Source organism: Fukomys damarensis, unplaced genomic scaffold (genome assembly GCF_012274545.1).
Source record: "Fukomys damarensis isolate Sample0158 unplaced genomic scaffold, DMR_v1.0_HiC HiC_scaffold_39, whole genome shotgun sequence".
Classification (NCBI taxonomy): domain Eukaryota; kingdom Metazoa; phylum Chordata; class Mammalia; order Rodentia; family Bathyergidae; genus Fukomys; species Fukomys damarensis.
In genome coordinates, this window is record NW_022900951.1 from 43,062,173 (window position 1) to 43,071,756 (window position 9,584).

Sequence of the window (9,584 nt, forward strand, 5' to 3'; positions counted from 1 at the left end):
GACGCGCCCGAGGACCCTCAGTGAGTACCGTCTCCTGCCGAGGAAGAAGGGAGGGGACAGGGAGGAGTGAGGGCCCGGAAACACCGAAGAGGATGTACCTGCGCGTGCACCCGCGACCTCTGACCCCTGTCTGACCTGGCTACATCTTTTTAAACCTGCCAGCCTTTGCTTTAGGACCTTCAGTCAGACCCTGACCTAGTCTAATTCTGGCCTGATGTAGTCCTCACCCTCTGTTTTGTACCCCTAAACCCAGTCCCGACCCCCAAACCCACCCAGCTCTGTCCTCAAGATCCTTGGCCAAACTCCAGATCCTTGCCTGACCCTGTCCTATCCGTGAAGCTCACCTTGCTCTGTCTCGGTGTCCAATACCGACCCCAATTTCTGTCCTGATGCTTGATCTGTCTGTTCCCACAATGCCACTTCAGTCTCTGAACTCCTTCCACTTGTGTCCTGTCCCCATAAGCCCAGTCTGATGCAGTTCTGTCCTGATTCCTGACCTGTTCTTTACTTTCTCTAGGTCCCTCTCTCAACTCCTGGCTCTCCACCTTCACACTGCCCTGTCTCCTGCCCTGTCCCTATCTCCAGTCCTGTCTTGTTTTTACCTCTTTTTGTTGTCTCATCATCACCTCATGCCTGTCTTCTGTTCTGGTCTTTTCCTCTTCCTGGCCTCCAACCTGCACTTCCCCTTTTACCTGTCCTCTGCCTTGATCACTGGGTTGGCCTGTACCAGTCATATCTTCTGGCTATTCTATAGTGGCCCTGACCTCTGCCCTGCTGTTTTGTCTCCTTATTGTGCTTTTAGTCTTGTCTCGAACCTCATTTTATCCCACCTGGCCGGCATGCTGGCTCATTCCATCTGGCCTCTTGTCCTCCATCCAGTAATGACTTTCTGTTCCTTGCACTCCTTCCTGTCTTGTCCTTTCATTCTATCCAGTTCCAACCCCAGACCTCTGTTCTACCCCTTAGCGTGCCCTTCCAGCCTGTTTGGACCTTTTTCCTTCCCCAGATCCACTTCCCATCCCTTCTGACTCCCAAGAGAGGGGTCCCAATTATACCCTGCTCTGTTCCCAGGGCTTCAGAAGTACATCCCAAATGCTTCACTTGACAAACACAAGCAGCCTGTGAGCCCTATGTGGCTGATGGAGTCTTCCCTTCCCTACTCTCACTCCAGTGATCTCACTTAGAGCTTACATTTCTCTTCCTGCCCCAGGAGGATATGGAAATGTTCCTATCCCCCCTGCCCTCCCCAAATGAAAGAACACCTTAAATTATTCAGTGACTCTGGGATTCTGAGTGTCTGGGTCATGTTTCCATTCATACATTCCATGTAATCCTTTCTACACTGGGGGCTGCTCCATATTGGGGAAGGTGGGGAAGTTGAGGGTATGGATATGTAGGAATTTTGTAGCATGTTACCCTTTACCTTTGATCTTGATCCTGAGTGTGTGATTCTGGCTTTCTGGGCCTGAAAAAAAGTCTGTTCTAGACCAGAGGCTTCAGGACTTGTAGTGGTGGGACACTGGCTAGGGTTTATTCCTCTTCTCCTAGCAGTAAGCAATAAGTATTTTAGTACTAAGTCTGTCCCACCTCTGTGAGACTGGTCTGTGTATGTGCTGGGGAAGGGGTACAGGATGTCACTGGATGTTAGAATCAGGCTAGATGTGGTGGCTTACACCTCTAGTCTCAGTTTCTGAGGAGGCTGAGGCAGTAGGATCATTCGAGCCCAGGAGTTTGAGGCCAGTCTGGTAACACAGCAAGACCTTGTCTTAAGAAAAACCCCCAAAACTCAGGCTCATTTAGTAGTAATAATTGTATCAATAATACGAGTTTTTCTTGCTCTTTGAATCTTCATGATTCTGAAGATGGAGAAGAATTTGGATAGCAGTAGGTGTTATTCAACTATATTTTGTTCCACTGCCTGCCTTGCAAACACAACGTCCTGAGTTCTATCCCCAGTACTCCCCCCAAAAAAAACCCCCCAGAAAACCCCACCCAGCTATATATACACCTGGGCTCAATCTCAATTATATTTTGTTCCTGCACTTCTCATAGTGTGTTGAGTTTCAATAATGAATATTATGGGCTGGGATTTAGCTCCAGTGGTACAGCCACCTGCCTCGAAAGCACAAGGTCCCGAGATCGATCCCCAGTACCAAAAATAAATAAATGATGATGAATATCAGACTTACTTATCCAAAACCTATTCCTAACAACTCAGGGGTTACTCATTGCCCCATCCTGTGTGGTACCTGAATTCTTTGAGAAGGTGACCGCTGGAAGTTCAGGCAGCGAAACAATTAATGAAGGTACTTCATTTGCACATTTTACATAGTGAAGAGGGAAAATTCAGATAATTGGGGATGACTAACTAAAAAATGTATCCAGGAACTAGGGATGTAGCTCAAGAGTAGAGCACTTGCCTAACATGCTCAAGGCTCTGTGTTCCATGATCAGCATCATACAAAAGAAATCAGTGCCTGTATTTGTACTGGTGAGTGTCCTGACAACTTATCTGAATGTATTTGGTTCCTGCGTTTTTAATGCTGGGTGGGAAAAGGTTAGAGAATGAGGGAAAACAGCTTTGTTTCAAATGTCTGATTTGGTAAGTAGTGAAGGTTTGGAGGCTGACTGATACCAGCTCTGTCTCTCAAATGCATCTGAGTACATTTCATTTCTGATTTTGGATAGGGACAGACAGATTATCTGAAGGAAAACAGCTCTATTTCAAATTTATCAGGTGAGAAAAGCTGGTGGTGGCGCACGCCTGTAATCCGAGCACTCAAGAGGCTGAGGCCGGAAGATCGCTGTGATTTCAAGACCAGCCTGGACTGCATAGTGAGTTCCACATCAATATCAACTACATAGTGAGACCCTGTCTCAGAACACACACACACACACACAAAAAAAAAACAAACAAAAAACAAATTTATCAGGTGAGGCTGAAAAATACCACTTCTGTGAAAAAAAATCTGAAGGGATCTGTTTGATTATCGGATTTATGGAGAAGAATACTTATAATTATGGCAGCCAGCACACTAAGCACTTACTGCCTGCCAGGCAGTTCTAATCAGGCAAGCTTTAAATGTATTATTTCATTTAGGTTCACAACAGTCTTGTGAGTTACATTCTGTTATCATCCCCATTTAGCAGGTGAGGATATTTTGGCACAGAGTGGTTAAGTGACTTGTCCAAGCATTCACATGGCCAGTAAATGACAGAGTTAGGTCAAATCCCACACCTACCATTTACTAGCTGTTTAAGGACCATATGTGGCTCAGGGCCTGTTGGAATTTAGAAGTTAGGAAATCTTCCATGCTATTAAAAGTCATGACTAGCCAGGCGTGGTGGCACACACCTATAATCCCAGCACTCAGGAAGTGGAGGCAGGAGGACCACTGCACATTTGAGGCCAGCCTGTGCTACATAGTGAGTTCAATGCCAGTCTGAACTACATAGTGAGTCTCTGTCTTTAAAAAAAAAAAGGCATGTACTAAAGCTCAGTGCAGTACAAGCCTGTAATCCCTGGGAGGCTGAGGCAGGAGGATTGCCGTGATTTTGAAGCTTGTCTGGGCTGCAGAGTTCAAGGCCAGCCTGGACTATATAGCAAGAATCTGTCTCGAAGAACCAAAAACAAAGAAAATCCCCCAAATTTAGTGACTGTCTCAGTTATTCTTCTTGTTGCTGAGACAAAATACCTGACACTTAGGAGAGAAAATAAGCTGGCCCACAGATTATAGAGGTTTCAGTCCATAGTAAGCTGGCTCCAAGGCAGGGTGGTATGGCAGAGGTGCATTGCAGAGCAGAAACAATCCATGGCAGGACAGGTAAGCAGAAGGCAGCCAAGCAGAGAAGTAGCAGCAACCAAATATGCCTTTATATTTCATCCAGGCTACCTGCCCTTTGGGTGGTACCACCCACACCCAGGGTGGGGCAGCCTTAATCCTAGCATCATGCACCCTAGATCCAGCCACCTACGAAAATCCCCACCCATGACCACATGAGGCTTTGAGGGGACACAAGCCATAACAGTGAATTAGCAAGAGTTTATCTCAAAATAAAAAAAAGAACTGAGGACTTGGTTGCTCAGTACAAAAAAAAAAAAAAACAAAAAACCATTGGCTGGGGATTTAGCTCAGTGGTTCTTCCTTCTGCCTTGCAAATACGTGGTCCTGAGTTCGATCCCCGGTACCAAACAAACAAACAAACAATCAAAAAATAAATCATGGGTCAACACAGTGAGATGTAGGTGATTCTCATCAACCTGTCTACCTAGCCCAGGAGGTGCAGCTACCTGCTCTCCTCTGCTTCCCCCCACACTGGCCTACCTCTATGTAGGCTGTTATTGTTATTAACAGTCGTTAATGAGATGTTGTGAGTTTCCTTGCACTTTGAATTCTTTCCAGCGTTCCTTTGGCCTCTGTTGTCTCTAGAACCACCTTTTATACATTGTACAGATGAGAGAACCAAAAGTTTGAGACTCAATTTGCGTTACTACTCAGATTCTCCTGTCTTTTTTGGCTCTTATTTTTATAACCATTCCTCTTTCCAGTATTCTTGGGTTGTTGTTTTTTGGTCGTTTTTTTGGTACCAGGAACGACCTCAGGACCTTTCGCTTTCTAGGCAGGCCGTGGCACCACTGAGTTAAATCCCGGCCCTGTCTTTTATTTTATTTTATTTTTTTGAGACAGGGTTTCACTATGTGGTTCAGACTGGCCTTGAACTCACTGTGCATTCCAGGCTGGCCTTGAACTCTTGGGGATCCTCCTGTCTCAGCCTGCTGAGTGCTGGAATTATATAGCTCTGCAGCACCATGACCAACTTTTCTGAGGGGAAAAGATCTTTCCAACATTCTTGGTGGCCCATAAGAGATTGGAGAACCCATGGCCAAGAGGATGCTCTCCATCATCACCCCTCTGGGAGCACCTCCACTGGCCCTGGGCAATCCAGCAGGGAGTGAGAGGAAGGTAATGAAAGGGGCCTTTGTGTTCCACACTAGAAATCTCATCCCCAAGAGAGGTGATGGTAGGCTGGGGATTTAACTCAGTGGTGCCACTGCCTTCCTGGCAAGTGCAAGGCCCCAAGTTCAATCCCTGATACAAAATAAATACATGCATACATATATATAGATATATGTATGTATCTCTCTCTGTATACACATATATATGAAAGGTGGTGGTGGGAAGCCTTAATAGCTATGTGACGGGGAGCTCCATTCTAGGCTAGGCCAACCTGCCAAGTAGAGAGGAAGCATTCCTTACACTCCCATTCACCTCATGGCAGGGATGCTGGGAAGGCCTGGGTTACGCTTGAGCCCTGAGGTCACAGAGCAGATGGTCCCACATAGATCACAGAATGTGGTGTATGCCGGGTTAGGCCCAGAGCCCAGGTGGTGTTCTGTGTACCTTGTGAGGATGCAGAGCTCTCAATTTCCTGGCATAAAGCCTGACTTCTGGCTAGAAATGTTGAGGGGGAAGGGTAGCGGAGACCCAGCAAGGGTATGAAGAAGCCTGAGTCCTCTTCCTACTCCTCCTTCTCCCTCAGGAGTAGCCTCTGTTTGCTGTAGCTCAGGACCTAGTTTTGATTTTTACTCCCTCTCCAGTCCTTATGCACATCACCGTGATCTCAGTCAGAGACCTCTTTACTTCTTGGAGCCTCAGCTTTCACATCTGTTAAATGGCTCTGAGGAGACTGGGTCTGTACCAGTGATGGTGAACCTTTCAGGGCTTTCAATCATACAAACATACTATAGGTTTGCCACCACTAGTCTATACCCACCCCCAGGTTTGTAGGGCATAAGTTGTGGACAGTTTATTAGGAACTTTTTTTCTGGAGCTGTGGAAGGTAGTGGGATCATGAGTCCTGGCCTCTCAGAAAAGTCAACTTCTGTCCCCAACTTGGAAAACTTAGCGTAATGGTGGTGGGAGTTGCCCCAAGACCCACCCCCATCTTGCCCTGAGAGGGAAGAGTAGGGGTCTCAGAAAGGGGATGCCCACTGCTGAGAGACACAAACCGGATTCACAGCCAGGTCTCCCTAGCCCCCAGCCCCCAGGCCCAAGGTCCTACCCTTGGGCATGCAGTCTCTGGGCATCTGGGCAGCAGGACCAGCAGCAGCTACTTACATAACTCTTAGCCCCCTCCCCAGTTCTCCACCAAGTGTCTGGGTTAAGGGAGATAGTTCTAGGTTCTCTTCTTGGCCATGCTGGGCACCCTGAGGACCTGGCCCTGACGTTACCTCCCTCTGGCCTTGGGTGGCCCTACCTTTAGTGGCAGACAGGCAAGGGTTAAAAGGTGTGGGCCAGCCCAGTTCCTGGCCAGGTAGGCTGGGCCATTACCTTGTGGGAGGCGGCCAAGGCATCTGCCACTGCTGCTTACCGCCACTACCAGCGATCCAGGGCCTGGTCAAGACAACTATTTTTTTTTTAGGTACCCGAGGCTACCCTACAGTACTCTCTGGCATTGGTGAGCACCTGGAAGCAGTGGGTCCAGGATGTGGGGGAGACAAGGGCACAGGGGCTGGGGTAGGGTGTGATGCAGTTCCCTTCCGGAGAGAGCCGGGTCTGTGGGAGAGTTATGCCGACAGTGTGGAGTCAGGTGGGGGGCTCAAGGTGAAGCCCAGAATGTCCCAACTTCCTTTTATGAGACAGATTGATTCCTGGCCAGAAAGGGGAGAGGAGGCATTATGGGGGAGAAGAGCTGCCTGAGTCCCCCTCCTCCAACTCACTCGAACTTCCTCTCCTTTCTCTCCTGCTGAGCAGCCTCTGCCCTCCCCCACCCCAGGGCCAGCCCCTCTGGAAAGGCCAGATCTGGCTATTGAGAAAGTATTTCCCAGGCACCTGCCTGCCCACCCGCTATTTGTTCACCTCGAATGGAGGAAGTAGGGACTTGGAGGTGGGGGACAGTCCAGACTTTGGGAGTACTTATTTGATCCAGTGGCAGCAGGATATGAAGGTGGGGGTCCTGCTGATAGTGTTGGGGTACCACCCAACTGAGGTATCTTGGTTGTAAACAGTCATTACAGCCAGGAATTTCTTTCTGGGCTGAGGTATCTGAAGGGCAGACCTGAAAAACCTGCTGGGCCCGCCTCGGGGTGTGGGGGTGCCCTCTGCTGCTCTCCTAATTCAGCCCAGCCCTGCTAAGGTAGGGCAGACTGATCCTTTGGAGGACTGATAGACCGGAAGGCCCCTGGGGTCACCAGTGGGAGGAGATTGCTGAGATCCCCTTCCTACCATCTCTGCTTGGTAACAGGGCAGCCCTAGGCCCCAAAGCAAACATATGGAGGGCAGGTGAGCAAAGGCAAAGGTTCCAGAGCTGGGCGTGGGGGTGTGGGGTGTTGACCTTGTGCCTAGCCTGCCCAGTGACCCCATGACTCATGCTGTAGCTATGTCCCAGAGGTCAGGCTGACAAGGTGGAGTCAGGGTTCCTTTCTCATCCCATGTAGACTTCCAGGATGCTCTGAGCTCCCAAAGAAGGAAGGATTGAGGTAGCCCTGTGTGGGATGTGGGGCCCATCTTGGTGAATGGGGTGAAAGACCCAGGGGTGAGTATTGGGTTTTTATTGGGGTAGAGGAAGGCTCAGGGGAGCTTGCTGAATGTTCCCCCAAACCCAAATGAGGCCTTGGAAAATAGGAGGAGCCCCTGGACCTGTGAGGCAGAGGAGGCTGAGCTAGGGCACATGCTGGGAGGGGTCAGCCCTTAGATGGGTGAGCGTGTGAGGCCTCTGTAAAGTACACCTGGCCTGGCTTTGTGGAAAGGCTTTGGTGTGGGTGTCTGATCTTTTGGCTTGCCTAGGCCACACTGAGTGAAGAGGCATGGTTTGGGGCCACATGTAAAATATATAATATAGTTAATGTATATAAGTGTCAAAACTGCCTTTTAAAAATGTTTTTATGTCCAGGCTTTAGCTCAGTGGTGCGGCGCCTGCCTTGCAAGCTCAAAGTCCTGAGTTTGATCTCCGGTACAAAAAAAAAAAAAAGCTAATCATAAACATTTTTATTACAATATTAAGGAAAAAGAGGGCCTGTGGGCAACTCTGGTCCTTGTTGTTGCGAGGCAGGTGGCAGAACCACTGAGATAAATCCCTGGCTCTAGATGCACCTGCTTTAGAACTGACCTCACCCCTAATAATGAGGACAGGGCATAAGTGCTTCAGGGGAGAGATACAGACCCTGTGGGGCAGGCAGGAAGATTGCAGAGAAAGTGGGCACATTATATGTCCCAAAGCAAGGGGGAGCTCAGCCATAGCCCACAATGTAAAGACAGGGAGGTGCTTGAACCCATGCTCCTTGGTTGCCTGGGTGTTCACCCCACCTGGCTACCATGTCAAAACTAGCTGTGGATTTCAGGGTAGTTGGGGTGAAAACTCTATGGCTCATGAAGCTCTCCCAGTCACCTGCCATGGAGATTAGGCCAGGTGGTGGGAGGTGATGTCAACAGGTTGCCCAGTTGGGGACTGAGCAGGATGTGAGAGAGAGGGAGAGCTGGTACCCAGCCAAAGTAGTCTCCATGGTCACCCAAGGTTTGAAATTTGAGGGGGCAGAAAAGAAGGTGGGAGGCGGGTGGCTTGTTATCTGTAGCTGTAGACTGCTTCTCACAAATCTTGGCATGGTGACTTCCCTTTAGTAATCTCAGGACAGGCTCAGAGGAAGAAAAAGCCTGGAGGGACCCTGAAATCATGTGAATACTTGCTACACCAGGGCTGCAGGATGGGGCTGGGACAATAGACCCACAGATGTGGGCATAGATTCTGGCTCTGCTCTCTGAGCCTGTGCTCACACAGTCGTTTGTTCAGTCAGCAGCATGTTCTTACAGCACTTGCTATGTGTGCAGTGGTGTTCGAGGTACTGAAGATGCTGGTGTAACAGGACAAATAGGGAAATATAGGGGAGGCCAGGCTTTTGTTGGACAGCAGTAGTGAGAGGGTACTATGCAGGCTCCATCTCTGGAAGTGACATATAAGCCCTAGAATGTTAAGTGAGAAGCAGGACTAGGTGGTGAGACTTTGAAAACAGTACTTCTGACAGCAGCCACGGCCTAGGTAAAGGCCCTGACTGACTGAGAACAGAGACTGGGGAACTTAGGAGGAAGTGGATGGACTTGGAGCAGCTCTGGTGAGAGAGAGTGTACGCCCTGAGGAGTGCGCCTAGACTGTGTCCTTGGCTGTGGGCAAGTTACTTCATCTCTCTGTGCCTTACTTTCTTCATCTCTAACACGGGGGTAATAATCACAGAACTCCTATCACTGGGGGGTTGTGAAGATTCAATGTGGCATAGTAGGTAACTGTTCTAGGCACCCAGGTGCTTAATAAGTGGCCCCTGTTGTTACACTTGATTGAATTTGTACCTTTATTTCTCTCTCCCCAGGAAGACTTCTGGCTGTGGCCTATGGGCCTCTGAGGAGGCATAAATCCACCAAGCTTCCCACTTGCTGTGTTCCCACTCAATGGGAAGGGAACCAAGGTACCAGGGCCAAGTGGGTCCAGACATCAACACAGAATATGAGAGGGAAGCTGGGCATGGTGATGTACGCCTGTAGTTCCAGTACTCAGGAGGCTAAGGCAGGAGGATTGCTTCGAGTTCGGCTATCCTA

The 9,584-nt window shown here is 49.1% G+C and overlaps 1 protein-coding gene and 1 pseudogene across 3 annotated transcripts in view; one reads left to right on the forward strand and one right to left on the reverse strand.

The window, feature by feature from the left end:
- Nucleotides 1-841, reverse strand: part of LOC109117476 — a 10,429-nt pseudogene extending 9,588 nt beyond the window's left edge.
- Nucleotides 842-2,781: 1,940 nt separating this feature from the next.
- Nucleotides 2,782-9,584, forward strand: part of Ccdc120 (coiled-coil domain containing 120) — a 14,345-nt gene continuing 7,542 nt past the window's right edge. The window contains exons 1-2 of one of the 3 annotated variants that reach the window (XM_033760363.1): nucleotides 2,782-2,835; nucleotides 9,359-9,454. The gene's annotated coding sequence lies outside the window, so the exon portion shown is untranslated. Of the gene's footprint in view, nucleotides 2,836-6,358; nucleotides 6,460-7,438; nucleotides 7,537-9,358; nucleotides 9,455-9,584 lie in introns of those variants that run through there. The other 2 variants (XM_033760364.1, XM_033760365.1) reach the window with 2 other exon arrangements.